Below are 17,076 nucleotides of genomic sequence, written 5' to 3' on the forward strand. Positions count from 1 at the left end.
ACAGGCAGAACACTCGATTTACCATAGCTACAGCAATGAATTTCCATTACGATGACAGCTTCAACCACATCATGTCCGGAAAACCAGCCAACCACTGGCTTTTAAAGAGCACACACATTTTACATGCAGAAAACAAAGCCTGTGTGTGTGTGTGTTGGTGTTTCCTTCCTCTTAGCAGCCCAACAAAGAGAAATGTACAGTGTAGCTTTTTGTCGACAGGAGCTGAAATGTAGCCACACTTGCACTTCTTTGGTAGTTACATCCTTGTAATACCCTGAATTATGTCACAACTGTCAGAATGGGTGTTTCCAACATTTCAGCTTTCATTACCCCTCCTCTGTTGCCATAGAAACCAGACTGTAACATCATCTTTTTGTCCCAGTCCTGCAGCAGTGAGGACAAAACTGGGCCTGTAAGGTAGTAGTGTTGGGCTTTGGACAAAAAAAAAAAAAAAAGAAAAGGAAGAAACTAAGGAAAGAAAAAAAGAAGAGAGGGAAGGAGGAGTGGGAAATGCTCCAACAGCACTGTTGTTCAGAGAGCTTGTGCGTTCGGAGTATGGCTACATAGGTGACTAAGCCATGCTTGGATTTATTAACTCTCCGCTGCCTACAACACACGTGTACAGGTCACAGATCCTGTGCCTTGGGCTCCAGATCTGCATGTGGAAGGTTACAAGCATGTCTACACTCCTGAAGCTGTTTGGGGACTGCCTGGGGCACAACGGTCCTCTTGCAGGAAGAGAGCTGCTGCGTGTCCTCTGTGCCCCATTGCCTCCTCCGTGGCAAACCAGTTTGTCTGGTAAAGATACTGTTCTTCTTTCTTTTCTCGGTGAAGCAGAGCAGGGCTCCCCGCTGCCCATTTCATTCTCCCTGGGATAATGGGGTAGTCCCAAGTATTTCCTCTAAGGTGTAATGTCCTTACAGTTGCACCCCACCACGCGCACATTTAGCCAGGACCAAACCTTGACTAGGGCTAATTCAGCCTCCAGCCACAACTTGGCTAACTATCGAGAATGTAAAAAATCCAACTACAACCTGAGGTTTTCCTGAATATATGTACAGTCACATTAGAAAAAAATAAAAATTTTCTCTCTTCAAATTATGATGATGGGGTGACATTTTTTTAAATCAAAGCATTGATTGAGCAAGAAGGAATTTACTCCCTTAGTTCACGTGATCATTGAATTTTGTTTCTTTTGCTTTACGAGGGAAAAGGGAGGTTTAGTAGTTGTTCATTTGGATCATTTTCATATAGACTGATTTTATTAAAGAGGGAGGGGGAGAAAGAGGAAGAGGAAAGAGAAAATTAGACGTGACGGGTGATTGAATTTTGGCCTGCATCTCTGTCCTTGCCAGAGTGGTTGTAGTTCTGTGTGTGAGCTCACATTCAATCTCATACCACATTAGCTCCAAAGTACCTCGAATGGGCTGAGATACTAAACTGGTCTTCACTTTAAAATACTTACTTGGATAAATAAAGTAAATCTTTCTTAATGTTCAGAAATATTCCCCAAGCCCTATGGGGGGAAAAAAAAACTTAGCACAATCTAATTTTTTAAAAAAATTAAAAAAGGAGATTGTGGTTTTCTGCCCATTTCTGGTGGGGTTTCTGATCCTGATCCTTGAGGTCCATACTTCTTTGCTTCCTCCCAAAAGAGCTATAGCAGTGGCCCATCCCTAAGTCAGATGTGTCCAGGATGCAGGGGCTACCATCCAGCTGGACACCTGGTCAACTTGACAGTGATGCCTAAAACTGAAATTAACTAATGCTGGAGATAGATAGAAGATAGATAGATGGACGATAGACAGATAATGAAATAGGCATCAAGAAAGGCAAATGGCATTTTTAAGGATCCCAAATGTTTGTAATTACAAGAAAAAGTTAAGTTAAACATGTAAGAGAGAAGAAGTTTGGTGGGATGACTGACGTTAACTAGGGGATCTGTTAAGAAAAATAAAAGACTTCCTCTGAGAGAATATCCTAATCTTACCCATTCCTGGCTGGTCCTCAGGAGCTCGGGCAGGGCCATGTTTATCACTGTCCCTGGCACCGTTGTTACACTTCTCTTTCAGACCACAGGCAGCATGCTTCACTCTTTTTACACAACTCTTACTTGGTAGGTAGTTAGTAAGAGCTAACCCGAGGAGCAAGTTAACACTGGGATGTCTCAAATGCAAATCTTAAGGTGGTAATATTAGTGCAAGCTTTGTTATCATGATAATAGCTGACCTTTACTGTTTCCTATAGTATCCCATTTCCAACAATTTGATAAAATATGTATCATTCCCATTCCACAGATAAGGAAACTGAGACTTGGGAATTTTTAATAACTTTTCCAAAATCACACAACTCAGGAGTGGTGGATATAGGATTCACACAGCCAGTCTGTTGCCAAAGACACCATAATTAATCACTCTACCACACGGCATCTGGCACTGTCCCTTGTTCCAGCTTTGCTAGGAATCCAATGACAATGGTCAAATCATTGCTTCTCTTTAACAGGGAGGACAATAATAGGGACAAGATAGTGGTTTTGGTTCTGACATTCTACAATCCTATGAATTGCTTTCTGTGGCAATGCTTTGTGTTGGAGGCATGCTCAGCGGTGACTGTGATATGGCCATGATTACTGAAAGGCAAAAAGCATACAATAGATCAATAAGACCCCTCTCTCAATAGGATCAATAAGACTGGATAGACTAACACTGTGGACTGTTGATTTGAGGCAGAGGTACCAAGAAGAAAGCGTGGAGAAAGAACAAGAGGAAAAGCCAAGATTCCTTTCCTAAAGTAGGAAAGGGAGACCAGCCTCCTATACTCAAGCTGCCCCACAAGTTTCCGTCCATCATTTAACACACTTCGCTGTAAGTTTTCCTGAAGGCTGAGAATCTTCATGGCTATGGAGAGGATGAGGCATATGGTTATTCTGCTGAGTTTGGTCTTGCTTTCGGTCCTAATCTTTTCCATCCCCCATCCTTCCTTTTTGGAAAGGTAATGTTTACTCCATAGTACCATTGTATATTGGGAATATACAGCTTGCTTTTTTAATTTCCAAGGGTTTACAGCTAAGAATTTGTTTTGAGTCTCAGAGGAGACTTTGCGCTTGAACTTGGATGATGCTGGAACTGTTGAGACTTTAAGAAGGGAATTAGTGCATTACTGATTGTACATAGGTGTATCAGACTAGGTGAATTATGAAACTGTAGATACCTTTATTTGGGATTAAATATGGTTTAAGGAGATGTGTCCGGGTGTCAGGTTGACAAGGGGTGGGACTGTCAAATTGATTGGTATGGATGCACCTAGGGGATCAGTAAAGCATATTTCTGGGTGGGTCATGGAGACGTGACCTTGGGTACTATATCTGGGCCCCAGTCTCTTCCTCTCTGGCACTCTTTGCTGCCCTGCTTCCCGTGCACCATGGAGTGAGCTGCCATGTTCCGCCATACCCTCCTGTCATGATGCTCCTGTCATGGAGCCAGCCAACCCTGGAGTGAAACCTGAGCCAAATTAAATGCACCCTGCTTTACGCTGAAGGTGTTGGGTGATTCGTCCCAGCAAAGGACATACTGACCAATACAGATGTTATAGAAGAAAATAAAGCATGAGGTGCGGACACAGCTCTGTGATAGAACACTGGCTTATCGCGGGTGAGTCCCTGGGTTCATTACAAGAACAGGAAAAAGAGGAACAGACTGCAGGTTGCAAAATAACAGGCAGAATATAATTTTATTTTGAGCAAATAATTATTTACAAAATATGGGCACTATGTTGAGAGTGATGATTGCATTTATAAATATGAGCAAATAAAAATTATGAGCAATTTTTAACCCTTTACTCTTTCTTTTTCATATTTTCTACAAAGGCTGGCCCACTTCTTTTGCAATAATAAAAAGGTGTATCATTAGTAACAGAATTTTCCCTTGTTGTTTGGCAAAGTTGCTTTTACTTCTCATAAATCTGAGCCCTCAAGTTTTACCACTGAAAAAAAATTAAGACGTTTGCCCTGTGGTTGTGGGTTCCATTCAGCTGCTGACTTGGCTTCAAGTCTGAAGAGTGTCCCCGGCTTCCCCTGGTCACACCACTGTCCCATTCTCTGGGCTTCCTCCTCGTGACTATTTCCAGAGTCCATGCAGGGACAGGCCTCTGTCCCCCACCCTCAGTGGGGTCCTCTCAGAGCGATAACACGCTGCCTTAGTTTTAGTAAAGCCATGAGCTAGACACAGTAAGATGGTGATCAAAGGAAGTGAAAATCACTCCTATCTAAATAAAAAATGACTCACTCAAACTTTCTGGACCCAAAACATGTCCTTTTTCCAGGGCCTCCTCCCCTTGCTGTTTTGAGCCTGTGACTGGGCTGTTATTCAGGAATTGTCTTGGTGGAAACTTTTCTGAAGGTCTGGCAGCTTGGGAGGCGCACCTCCCCGAGGCCCTCGGTCCAGGGCCGGGAGGTGGTCTGGGAAGGGCACCAACATCGGGACTTTCCACTGGCCGCACAGCTATACATTCCAAGATGGTGGGGAATGGACCTTGCCCTCCACTGCATGCCCAGCATGAATGCGGTGCCTGGTCTATGGTAGGAAACCAATAGATATATATTTCTGAATGAATGAAAGAGATAAAGGGTTAAAGTGACCTAATCTTGATCAGTGTTAGCACAAGCTTTCCCCTCTGATTCTCCCCACCTCCAAAAGTGATTAATTTTAGATATCTGTCATTACATTAATATATTTGCTAAAGCTGAAAGGAAAACATCTGTCTACTATCTCTCTCCTCCTTTAGCTATCAAACTATTATCTCCTTGTGATCCCTTTTGAATTGTGTTTCTTTTTGGTGGGGGAGTAGCAGGAATCAAACTCAGGACCTCACACTTGCCAGGCAGGCACTGCGCCACTGAGCTAAATTCCTGGCCCCCAAATTGTGTTTCTTTTAAACAAACGTGACTTTCAAGGCTCATACAAGTACTCTCTAAACACTTTCTCTCTCTCTCTTTTCTTTTTTTAATACTGCTAGAGATCAAACCCAGGGGCTCAAGCATATTAGGCCAGAGCTCTACCCCTGAGCTGCGCCCTCCAAGCCCCCGAATTCTTCTACTGCCTGTTTCCTTTTTTCCTCTACACGCCCCGCCCCGTTTATGTATGTGAAGTAAAACCTGAAGTGTGAGAAACTTCTACAGTTGAAAATGCCAACCTTCGCCAAACTTCCACATGTGATCCAAGTGGCCATAAGAAAACCTTCAAATAAAGGACCAAGCATATGAAATTTCAGCTGATTAAAAAAAGAGCTGCTTTTCGTTCAGTTTCTACAAACTCTTGCAGGGTGCATACAGGGGGAGACGACAAAAATGGGATATACCGGGGTTTGCCAAAGAGAGACTCCATGTTTTTAAAAATTTCATTGAAGTTCATTGAAAGGAACAGTTAGTGCTTAAATTGTTTGATCAATTTTGCATGACTATATCTTATAATCTGAGCAACGACTTTGAAGACAACAGCATACAACATAATAACCGTTGTTAATTTCCTATCCTCTGGTGTTGAAATTCTGCATCATTTTTACTGGGCTTTTTTTCTCTTTAAAATAAAAAAATAGACTTTGGGGATCTGACTGGAGAATGAAGTCGCCGCCACCTGAGGTTCAGTCTTCCTTTGCCTAAGGGAAGGTCTCCATGACCAGCACTGGGCCCTTGGTTAGAAGCAAGCACACAGCCCCCGCTTTCCGCAGCAAACACAAATCTCAGTGCAGATGAAGCACTCTGAAATTTTTCATCTTCTTTAATAAAAACCAGCACGTTGGTGAATAAGAAGCAACTGATGAATCAATTCCTCTAACAGACACCCAGCTTAAAGTATGGCTCATGTCTGTAAGAAGCCTACACAAGCTAGAAACTGAACCCTGGGACTGGGTGTGAGAAGACAAGAGGAAGGAAGAGGGAAGGAGGGCTGTGTGTAACAGCAAAAACAACTCAAACTGGCTTTTGAAAAAATAAAGAGCACTCGCAGTCAAGGGATCCAGAGAGCTTTAGGTGAGGATGATTCAACAGTTCAACCAAAGACCTGGTCTGAATCACTGTATGCCTGTTTTCCCTCATGGTCACAGTGAGGCTGCCAGGTGCCGTCAGGCCCCATATCCTTATTCCAACACAGTGAAAACCTCTCCTGGTGGCATCCACAGGCGAGAAAGGGGCAGCATCTTTCCTGGAACCTCTTGCCTCCGTCCCTCAATTTCCCCATGCCTGTAGCAGTGACAGCCACCAGGCTTCTTGGTGGCTTCAGTCCACTCTGGCCCTGGAGGGGCCTGACCTGCCTGGGGGCGGAGGTGGCAGAGGCCCCGATGAGACCCCGCCTCGCACAGACCGCGGAAAGGGCATTAAGGCTCGATGAGGCCGAACCGCTCTGGAAACTGGAGAAGAGACGGTCCAGTGCCCCGGGTCCAAGCAGGGGAAACCAAGGCAGCGCCCCAGAAGCCCAGCCAGAGGAACGCGCGCCAGGCTGCCGCTGGGGAGGAGGATGTGGCCGGGGTGCAAGGGCTCGTGCGGGGCGGAGGGCTGGGGAAGCAGTCCCTGAAGCGCACCTCCCCCCGCCCCGCCCGGCCAGGCCGGCTTCGGGAGAGGGGGCGGGCGCTGCGCCCTCCTTGGAGCTGGAGGCCACGGTGCAGTCCGGGAAGCGCGCGCTCCGGTCGCCTCCAGCAGCCGCGGGAGGGGAGCCTGCGCTGTACCCCAGCCTGTGGCGAGGTCTAGAGGCTGGGCAGCCGGGGAGCCGGCACTCCGCGGAGGGCGGCGGGACAGCCCGCCTTTGGCCGTGACAAGCCCGTTCAGGAAGCAAAAGCAGCAACCACCTTGCTGGACCAGCATGAAACCTGGAGAGTTGGGGGACTCTCCAGGGAGGAACGTCAGCCCCACCCCCCGATCTGTAAAACAGGGTCCAACCCAGTTATATCCCTAAGAACAACTAAAGAGATGTGAAAGGCAGTCCTGGAAACTGAAAGAGCGCTGAACTAGAAAGGCCCAGGTTTGATCGCGAGCGCGGAGCTGGGCGCGGGGATTCTGGCCTGGCCCAGTCTGTGACCGGTCAAGTTCAAGCCATGTGCGCTTTTGCTTCTCCTGCAGGCAACCGGGATTCAGGAGGACAGTGGCTGGCATAGGCACATCAGGTGCCACTACAGGCAAAGATTTGGTTGGTTTGGTTCTCTGCTGAGATGGGTTAAAACAACCAAGGCCTGTTGCGGGCCGGCAAGCACTGGTCCACAGAGCTGCATCCGCAGCCCTGGAAGAGGGAATTTAAACAGCGGGAATACTCTGTGGAAGACAGAGGGACAGGGGACAAAAGCAATAAAATTGGAGTAGCTGCAAAACAGACTGACCAGTGGGAACGGCCCAGGTAGACCTGAGAAATGCGACCATGCACCCTGATGGGAGAATCCCAGGGAGAGCATACCTCACAATATGCGCTTTCAGGGGCCCAGGAAGGGGATTTAGCTCAGCGGCAAAGCTCCTGCCTGGCAAGCGCAGGGTTCTGAGTTCGGTTCCCGGTACGGGAGAAAAACTAAAAACAAAAAAAAAAAAAAAGGAGATGTGTCCCGTCCATGCCCCAGCCCCCCAGGATGAATGTGATCATTACGTACTGCAAACGTGGACCGATAAATTCTTTTAATTCCCATCCTGAGCAGCGAGACTGACGCCCCTATCCGACTCAGTGGCCAGAAGGGCTTTTACCGCCCCCCCCCCGAGGGACACTGGAGACTTCCTCTGGGGAAGCTGACGCCCACAAGAAGAGCCCGCCACACTCACAGATGGGGCTCATTTACAAGGTGGGAAAGACGGGAAAGCTTCGCTGCTATGTAGAAAGCTTCCAAGGAACAATTTAAAGGCCTGCTAAGGCTGAGCCTCTGGCATGAGAGACCAAAACCAACAAAAAGGTCAAAAAGAAATCTGGAGAAAACAGACAAGATTCAGAGAGAAAAAAATTTTTTAAAAAATTATGACTAGTATCCTGGAAGGCATGATATATTGTATCAACAGGCTGAGAACAAGTAGCTGTATTTCAAATGGATACAAAAAGATAAAAGTGAGTCCTCTGAAGTAAAACTATGAGAAGCAGTGCATGGTGGCACATGCCTATCATCCTGGCACTTGGAAGGCTGAGGCAGGAGGATCATATGAGCATCCCTGTGAGTTCAAAGCCAGCCTGGCTACATAATGAGCTCAAGGCCAGCTTGAACTACACAGTGAGACCCTGTCTCAAAAAAGCAAAAAAAAAAAAAAGCCACTAAGTCTTTCACTCAGAGCTCTATCCTCACCCCTCAGAGGCCACATTAACTTCTGAACGGATGCAACTCCACCTGAGGCACCCAGCAACCAGACCTAAAATCCAACTTCCAAATACTGGATCTCCAACCGCATCCAAAGACCTTGGCGCCTTTCAAGTCAGGGCCCCCAGCAATATGAGCCTCCTCCCTGGCTCTGGGCTTCCCAGAGTGCTGGCCTCGGCACTCAGAGTCACCTGCCTGCCTGGGCCGGGCTGGGGGTGGCTCACTCCCTCAAGACTTTTGACTTCCCAGACTGGTGTGGTGATTCCTCAAACACAGGGTGATGACAGTTCTTAATCAATATCTGAATTCACATAAAGCAAAGCATAATGCACATTGTATGACATAGCTTTCTGCTTTCTTTTACAAAAAAGAGAGAGAGAGAAGCAGGTTAGAATCTGCTTAAATGACACAGCCATTTCCAAATGGGTGGGCCTGCTAAACCCTGCTTACTTGGGAAGTTGCTAAAGCTATTTACACACATGCTTCACCAACAATGCCATGCACTCCTTGTTCAGCTAAGATACGGTCTACGGCCATGATGTTCTGGAATACAACATTCTCCGGCTGGGGATGTAGCTCAGAGGCACAAGTTGCCTACCTGGCAAGCGCAAGGTCCTGAGTTCGATTCCTGGTACCAAAAAGAAAAAAAAAATCTAGAATGGAATACAACATTCTCAAAGTCACTATTCTTACAGTGATATATTTCCAGTCTCTCAAATGACCTCACTTTTCATATCCTGAGGGCTGTATAGCCACACAGTTCCAGAGCCCATCCTGAGCTGTGACTCCCAGTCTTGACCTTTCCCTCACCACCACGACCACTACTCTCAGGAATACATCAAATTTCATCTCGACTCACAGATCCAGTAGAACTGAGCTGGGTATCTCCCTCATCGCGGCATCAGAGAGCCCTGTGTGGGATTTGTATCAAGGGGTCAGTGGTACGGAACTGTACCACTGACATCATGCTCCAAGACAGAAGCCCTCCCACTTCTGCCTGGGCTTGTAAAATGTTATCTTCTTTTTTTGTTTGGTTTTTTGTTGTTGTTGTTTTTCCAGTACCGGGAATCGAACTCACGATCTTCGGCTTGCCAGGCAGGCGCTGCGCCGCTGAGCTAAATCCCCAGCCCCAGGGCTTGTAAAATGTACACACACTGAACAAGTATTTTTGGTGTGTTTGGGAGTCTGGGGAGCCAATCATGAGTTCCGAGTGCTCATTTTCTGACGTTATGCTGCCCGTCCACATAAATGAGTGTGTCTAATGTGCTTCTACGCAAACCCCGCAAGCTCAGGGTTTGGGTCATCCCCCCCAGCCGTACCAGCAAGTGCTTCCCCTGACACTTCTTCATTTATCAGCTTCACCAGGGAACAGGCAGCTCTCACCAGAAAGTGGGGAGGGGAGGACAGGGAGAAGCTATCTTTGATATAAAGCACATAGAATTATTTGCCTTTTACATTTCTTTCTTGATAGGTGACAGATGCACACATATCCAATTTTTTAAAAATATTTCAGCATCTCCATTAAAAATCTGGAAGACACAAAAAACAGGAGGAAAAGAAAGCTCTTGATCTTCTGCCTCTGGGAGCGGAGGAGCCCACAAAAGCCAGGAGCGTGATTCACTTTAACCCAAGAGAGTGGTAATTTTTAAAATCATGATACAGTTTAATTATAAATTCAAATAAAAATTGTAAACATACTTTTAAAAACTTTAAAACTAGTTTGACTCCTTTTTTACTCCCAATAGAAGCTTGGCTTGCAATTGCACAGTCTTTAAGGAACTACTTAACCGTCACGTTTCAGCTAGACATCGGAAGTGTTTTCTTGGGGTGTGTCTTTTACGGACACCCAGTGATGAGTGCAGAGCCTGGGACAGTGCCACCTGCGGGCACTCAAGACATGTTTGTGAAATGATGAATGAGTGAACAAGATACGCCAATTCATTCAATGCTATGAGCGTCTACTACCCTCGATTCCAAGAGTTCTGGATCCAGTGGGGAGAGTTCTTTGAAAGCAGAGCCCGTGCCCTGTTACGCGCTGGGTGCTGGTCTGGAATAGCTAATGAGACCAGGGCACACGTCTCACAGACAGGGAATGTAGGGTAACTTGGGCTCTTCTGAATTCGCTGGCATATCAGATGTGCACAGATTCCTGAGCAGTGGACGTCCTCACTTCTGCTGGCAGAAAGAACAGGAGTCTTCACGCACAGTCATGCGGTAAGAAGTGCCCTTGGAATGCCAGGCATTATGTCAGGCGTGGTTTATTTACCAAATGACCCGAAATCTCTACTGTGGGGAGACAGACAACAGGCAAGAAAATAAAATACACATACTGTAACGTAAAGGGTGGTGAGTGTTAAGAAAGAAAAGTAAGCAGGGACAGGGAACAGGGAGTGTCAGAGATGCTACGAGGGGAGAAGGGTGTAAACAAAATCAGTCACCGAGGAAGTTTCCTGGAAGGGAACGTGGTCAAAGCCGAGGCAGTGAGGTGGAGCGCCCTAAGCCTGGGTATCAGCCTGCTCCGCGGATCCCTCACCCACCACACCCCCCCAGTCTGCTCCCCACAGCAGCAACTGATCGTGTGAAAGGCAGGGTTGCGGGTGTCACCTTTACAGAGGTTGGGATTCTTTCCCTTTTTATTTTAAAGCATCTCTCTTTAATCAGCCAGCTCACACTTACCCAGAGTCTTTCCCCGCCGGGCACTGGGCTGCCTGCAGCCTGCACCAGGGCTCTTACAGTCACAGGGACAGCAAGAACACTTCTGCCCATCCAGCGTCCGGGCTGGAATCCTGACGCGGACATGCTCAGTGAGTAACTTCTGGCCGATTACTTAACCCTGTGTGGGCTTCGGGTCCCACATCTGTGAGGGGGACGGAAACAGGAGATTAGTTGTATGGATTATTTAATCAAGCGCCCTCACAGTGCTCAGACAGGACCTGGCATGTCAAAAGCACTCGATACATGTCAGTTTGAAAAATGATATAAATGGTATAGAATACTTTTTAAACATTTCTAACATCTAGTTTTCGCAGAGGTCCTGGCTAGAGAGCTCAGCCCCACAACTCTGAGCTGCGTAACTGCACACATTCCCCTTCCCGCATCTCCTCTGCATCCACTGATTTACACAGAACCTAAGGGCTCTCCTGGGAATGGCCAGAAACATCACTCCAGCGCCCTTTTAGAAGGTCGTCAAGCCACAGGTTAAAGACAATCTAGAACTGGCTAAACTTAGAGCAGACTACTTTGCAGCAATCTTAAAACTTCAATGCCGCTTGACCCCCAGATATTCCAAAGTGTGGAGAAACGCCTCCCACCACACACAAGTATGCTTCTATCACTCACCAACACCTTCGCCAACCTGCCGGCCCTGCCCTGCTAGAGACTCCTGCGCTGTGCTCACCTGCGGGCCCTACCGAGGGGCTATCGAGGCACAGTACACGCACAGGCGCAGTCAGCTTTGGGGAGGAGAGTGAGGTGTTTCCAGAGGGAATAACTGAGCCAGATGTGCAGAAACCGGAAGCGGGCTGTGGCACACTCCACTGTCCGTGGGAACCAGAGCAGCCACCGACGCAGAGGGCAGAAACACCAGGGCCAGGGCTGCTGGGAACGTCCTGTGGGCCAGCCTGAGGACACACACCCTCCCACTGTACCCCGAGCGGGAGAGAGAAAATAAAACAAAACAATGGGGGAGAGTTTTACATGAAGACAAATCAAATGATGGCACAGTGAGCAGTGGAAATCCCCCAGAACCCTGTATCGGAATGAAAGGAGTGTGATCGTTAAACCAAAGCCGGACACTAAGACGGTGGAGGGAGGAGAATTCCAAAATAAAACATAAACCATGACACAGGGTAGTTAAATGGTGGGAAACAGACACGAATGTGGGTAACGAGGAGAAAAGAAACCAAGAGCCCGCCGCACAGACAGCACGATGGGCAGGTGGGATCTCTTATGTTGAAGGAGGACACCGGGGAGCCTGGCAGAAGAGGAGCTGATGCCGTGTACGGGGTGACTCAGTGAAATGCCCTATGCAGACACTTCTTACCTTAAACACACTGGGGAACATTACTGATGTGCTCACAACACATCAAGAGAAGCCGATGGCGGAAACAATGTGCACGGGCTTTCAGCCCTAAGCCGTAGCAGACTGCGAGGTGTGCAGTGTGGAAGGGTTTGGAACCCCCAGCTGCCCCCGCAGCCCCCAGCAGGATCCAGGCGTCCTCACTTTGCCAAATGACTTTATTTTGAAAATCGGATCCACTTTCTTTCCCAAACAGCTACCTCTCACACCACAATTACACTCGCAGTCCCTACCTCACTGGCCCGCACGCCAAAGTTTGCATCTCCAACATGCAGGGTATATCTTAGCAAGACTAAAAACCAAACCGTCATTTCCAACAGTGACACGGAGGCTCTCGCTCTAGCAAAACAGACGCCTGAAATTAGGCTGAAGGAGCAAAACGTGTTCCAGTGCAGCAGGAGACAGTGGCCCTGACTCCCAAGCGAGCACTGCCGAATCCCATAGACACTCCCAGCGCAGAAATGGGAGAGGCAGGAGGTCCTGCTGGCTGGTTTGCCCCTGGCCTTGTCTTCCGCTTGCAAAGGTGGTGGTTCTCTGGAAATTACACAACGACTGACCAGATTCCTTTGTCTCTGTGAACCAATGGAAAAACTGGAATTTCTCACTTGCTTTCACCATCCTCTGTTGCTAATTAGAATATTAAAACCTTATGAGAACGAGAAGGTGGATTTGAAGCTCTTCAGTGACTACACGCCAGAGAAAGCAAGAAGCAAGGGTGTTTTTCTGAGTCCTCAGCTTTTGATTGTGTGGGACAGAACACGGAGCTGCACGAGAGCTTTATTGTCTGAGTAAGGGGATACGGTGTGGGAGGCTGGGTTTTATGAGCCTGAAATTACTATGAACATTTACTACACCTTATTAAATTTTTACCTTAGATCCTCCAAATGGCTGGCCCTTGTTTTTCTTTTCTGGACCACTGCCCAGCTCTCCAATGAACTCAAATGCTACATGTGTTGGATAAATCTATGGAGTGTTCTGTGTAAGATCCTGCTCCCACCTGCAGTGAGAGCAAACAAGGGGCTTTGCTCCGGGAAAAGCAGCAGCTCTGAGGTAAACGCCTCACACAAGGCCCACGGTGGACGGGAAGGTCCCTCTCCTGCCAGGAGCTCAGCAGGCTTCCCCAAAGCTGAGGCTGGCTTTAGACCCAGCTCAGTGTGCAACAGTGACACCAGTTCACCCATGAGATCAGCGCTTTCAGGATGCTATGAGCTTCCTGAAGGCCCCAGCCAGGTAGTCGAGGCCCTGTCTACAGAAGAGCTGATGGCACTCCACAGAAGAGTCACCTCTCAGGCGCCAGTGAGCGGCTTCTCCATTCACGAGGGTTTCTGTGGTGTTATGAGTTTGTGTCCACCTCCAAAAAGACATGTTGGGGTCCTAATCCCCAGTACCTCAGAATGTGACCTTATTTACAGAGCTAAGCATTAAAGTGAAATCCTTAGGGTGACTGATAGCCTTATGAAAAAAAAAGAAATTTGGACACAGATATCCACACACAGACAGGGGACAATGAGAAGCGACACTGAGAGGAGATGGCCGTCTAAAGCCAGCGTGGGAGGCCTGGAACATACTTCACTCACCACCGCCAGAAGAAACCAGCCTGAAACCAACCTTGATTTCGGGCTCAGCCTCCAGGACACTGAGCCCCTGAATTTCTCCTGGTTAAGGCCTCCAGTGTGTGGCACTTTGTCACCATAGCCCTCGCGTTCTGACTCGATTGGCTTCCTCTCCTCCAAGACCCAGGCCGGCCAGCGCCCTAGAACAGCGAGTCTACACCTGAGCTTGTCCTGTATTCAGCGGGGTTCCACGGTGGGAAGACAGAAATGAGCTCAACAAGGAAAAGCAGGGAAATTAGGGAAATTTGAAGGGATTTGTTCTTTACGAGGTTGAGTCCTTGGCCCAGATGAAATGTAGTGGAAGCACAGTCCACGTCTGCGTGTGGGTGCGTGTGAGCCCACTGGACATAAAAAGGGCTTTGGGAAAATGTCATAAACGAGGTTGTATTTATGTTTACCTGAAACAGAATAGAGAGTGCTGGTATTTTTAAAGAACTCTAGCAAGGCTTTACATGTTCTATTTCCTCCCAAACCTTCCCAGCCCCTGAATTCATTCTTGGCTGAGGTTCTAGGAATAATATAAGACACCAAATCAATTTTGAATTTCACATTAAATAAGTTTTTTTTGTTTGTTTGTCTGCTTTGTTGTTTGGTTGGTAGAAGTAAAAAAATATAGTATGTTTTATGGGGCGTACTTACAGAAAAAAAACAATACGTTATTTATCTGAAATTCAAACTTAACTAGGCCTCCTTTCCGGTGAGTGTTCCATCTAACAACCCTACTCCCGGCTCAGGCGGGGAAGGAGGGCGGTCTAACCGGGATTCTGTGTCCAGGACGGTGGGTTGCATTTGCCCCCTGCTCCCGTGAGAGGCCCTGAAAAATGAACTCAGCACCTCTCTGAGGCAGGGAGCGTGGCTATCCTTCTCCTCCCGGGTGGCGCCAGCCTTACCCACCAGACAGCGCAGGCCCTCTTCCGCAGCTAGGATTCCAAGGAGAAGCCGCTGGCGCCCGGGACTTGGAGGAAGGAGCCCGGAGCCCACAGCAGCGCTCCAGCCCCAGGCTCATCTCAGCGGGCCACAGTGATCCGGCGATGCGGTGGGATGTCCCACAGCCCGTCTCGGCCGCCGCGCGCCCCCTGGTGGCCACGGAGGGCGAAGCGGCTGACTCTGTCTAGACGCTCCCACCAGAATCCGGACCAGGCGACTGAGCCCTGCTCTAGCTGCTGCTCAGCTGTGGGGAGGGTGGTCCCCTGCACAGAGCCACCCCGTCCGCGGTCACGCTCTTCTGGGTGGCCTAGCTTTGTAGCTTGACATAGGACAGACAAACGCAGGTCCGCCCAGGGTTGGCCAGGCCCACGTGGAGTCCTGCCCGGCTCTGCCCGTGCGGCTTCCTCCCCCTTTTGTTCACAGAAGCGTCTTGTTCCTGATGTCTCCTACCTCTAACTCCCTCTCAAGGTCTTCTGAAGACCCAGTCCACAATGCGCAGGGCCTTGCAAAACCTACACTTCATTTTCCTGTTGTTGTCCGTCTGTCTTTCTTACCAATTTGCAGTTTGTTTAGCGCGGCAGCCAGTTCTTCACCAGTTGCGTCCCTGGCAAGTCTTTTCTCCCACTCTGTGGCTTGCCTTTCATGTTTCTTTATTGTGTCTTTGAAAAACAGAAGGTCTTCATTTGAATATAATTCAATTTATCACTCTTTTTCCATCTTGGAAAGACTGTTTATATCCTGTTTAAGAATTCTTTTCCTACCCTGAGGTCATGAATATATTCTCCTATAATATATCCTGAAAGTTCTATTGTTTTGCCTTTCAAATTTAGGTTTCTGAGCCACCTAGAATTAACTGTGTGAGGCAGGAGACTGGGCAACGTGTGACTCTTCTCAAAATGCACAGGCTATTGTCCTCGGAAAGTGTCTTTCTCTCCTCCCGTGTTCCACAGCACTAGCTGTGAGTGTAAGTCCACCCTCAGACATGGCCCTTTCTGGAGTCCCTGTCTCCCTATACCACGCGCTCTAATTCCCATGCTTTTTCCTTCCCAATTTTTTCTCTTTATTGTGGTAAGACACATGTCACATAAAGCGTACCATCTTAATCACTTTAACATATACTTCAGGGGTATTAAGTGCATTCATAAAGTTGTGCAACCGCACCCACCATCTGCTTCATCCTGTGAAACTGAAACCCAGTAAATAAGAACTCTGCACTTGCCCCTTCTCCAAGCTCCAAAAAGCACCATTCGGCTTTCTGTCTTTATGATTCTGAGTACTCTGCGTGCCTCATAGAAGTGGAATCAGGTAGTATTTGACTTTGTGACTAGCTAATATCACTTAGCATGACATTTAGCATAACATCTGCAAAGTTCATCAATGTTTTAGGATACACCAGAATTTCTTTCCTTTTTAAGGCTGAGTAATATTCCATACATCACATTTTGTTTTATCCATGCATGCATTCATTCGTGGACACTTGGGTTGCTTCCACAGGTTAGCTATTATAAGTAACACTGTTTGTTATGTTATGTTATATCATTTATTATTTTTTTCATTTGAGACAGGGTCTTGCTATATAGCTCAGGCTGGCCTTGAACTCACTATGTAGCCCAGGTTGGCCTTGAACTATGTAGCCCAAGGTGCCCTTGAGCTTATGGAGATCCTCCTGCCTCAGCATCCGAAGTGCTGGGATGTGAATAACGCACCACTAGGCCTGGCTGTGAATAACGCTGTTCTGGATGTGCATGTGTAAATCTCTTTGACATCCTGCTCCCAGCTCTACTTGATACATGTCCAGAAGTAAAAACCCTGGACTGGATGAAAATTACTCAAGCCACTCCCACACTGTTTTCCACAGCAGCTGCACAACCTTAACAGTTCTGCCATAGCGCCGAGGGCTCCAGTTTCTCCGTATTCTTAGCAACTCTTGCTTTTTTATAGTAGCCATCCTATCGAATGCGAGATGGCATCTCACCGTAGTTCTAATTTCCACTTCCATAATTGTTGGTGATACTGAGCATCTTTTAATCCGTTTATTGTCTACTTACATATACATTTTGGAGAAATGTCTGTTCAAGTCTTTTGCCCATTTTTGAATCAGGTGGCTTGCTTTTGGTGAGTTTTAGGGGCTCACTCTATGCTCTTGCT

The 17,076-nt window shown here is 47.6% G+C and overlaps 1 long non-coding RNA gene across 1 annotated transcript; it reads right to left on the bottom strand.

The window, feature by feature from the left end:
• Positions 1–9,439: 9,439 nt before the first annotated feature.
• On the bottom strand, positions 9,440–14,460 carry LOC106147811. Its single transcript, XR_001232787.1, has 3 exons — positions 11,708–14,460; positions 10,987–11,167; positions 9,440–10,596 (listed from the first exon to the last, which is right to left on the bottom strand). It is a non-coding gene; the product is annotated as an uncharacterized LOC106147811 (long non-coding RNA).
• Positions 14,461–17,076: the final 2,616 nt, after the last annotated feature.

Source organism: Chinchilla lanigera, unplaced genomic scaffold (assembly GCF_000276665.1).
Source record: "Chinchilla lanigera isolate Chin_1 unplaced genomic scaffold, ChiLan1.0 scaffold00010, whole genome shotgun sequence".
Classification (NCBI taxonomy): domain Eukaryota; kingdom Metazoa; phylum Chordata; class Mammalia; order Rodentia; family Chinchillidae; genus Chinchilla; species Chinchilla lanigera.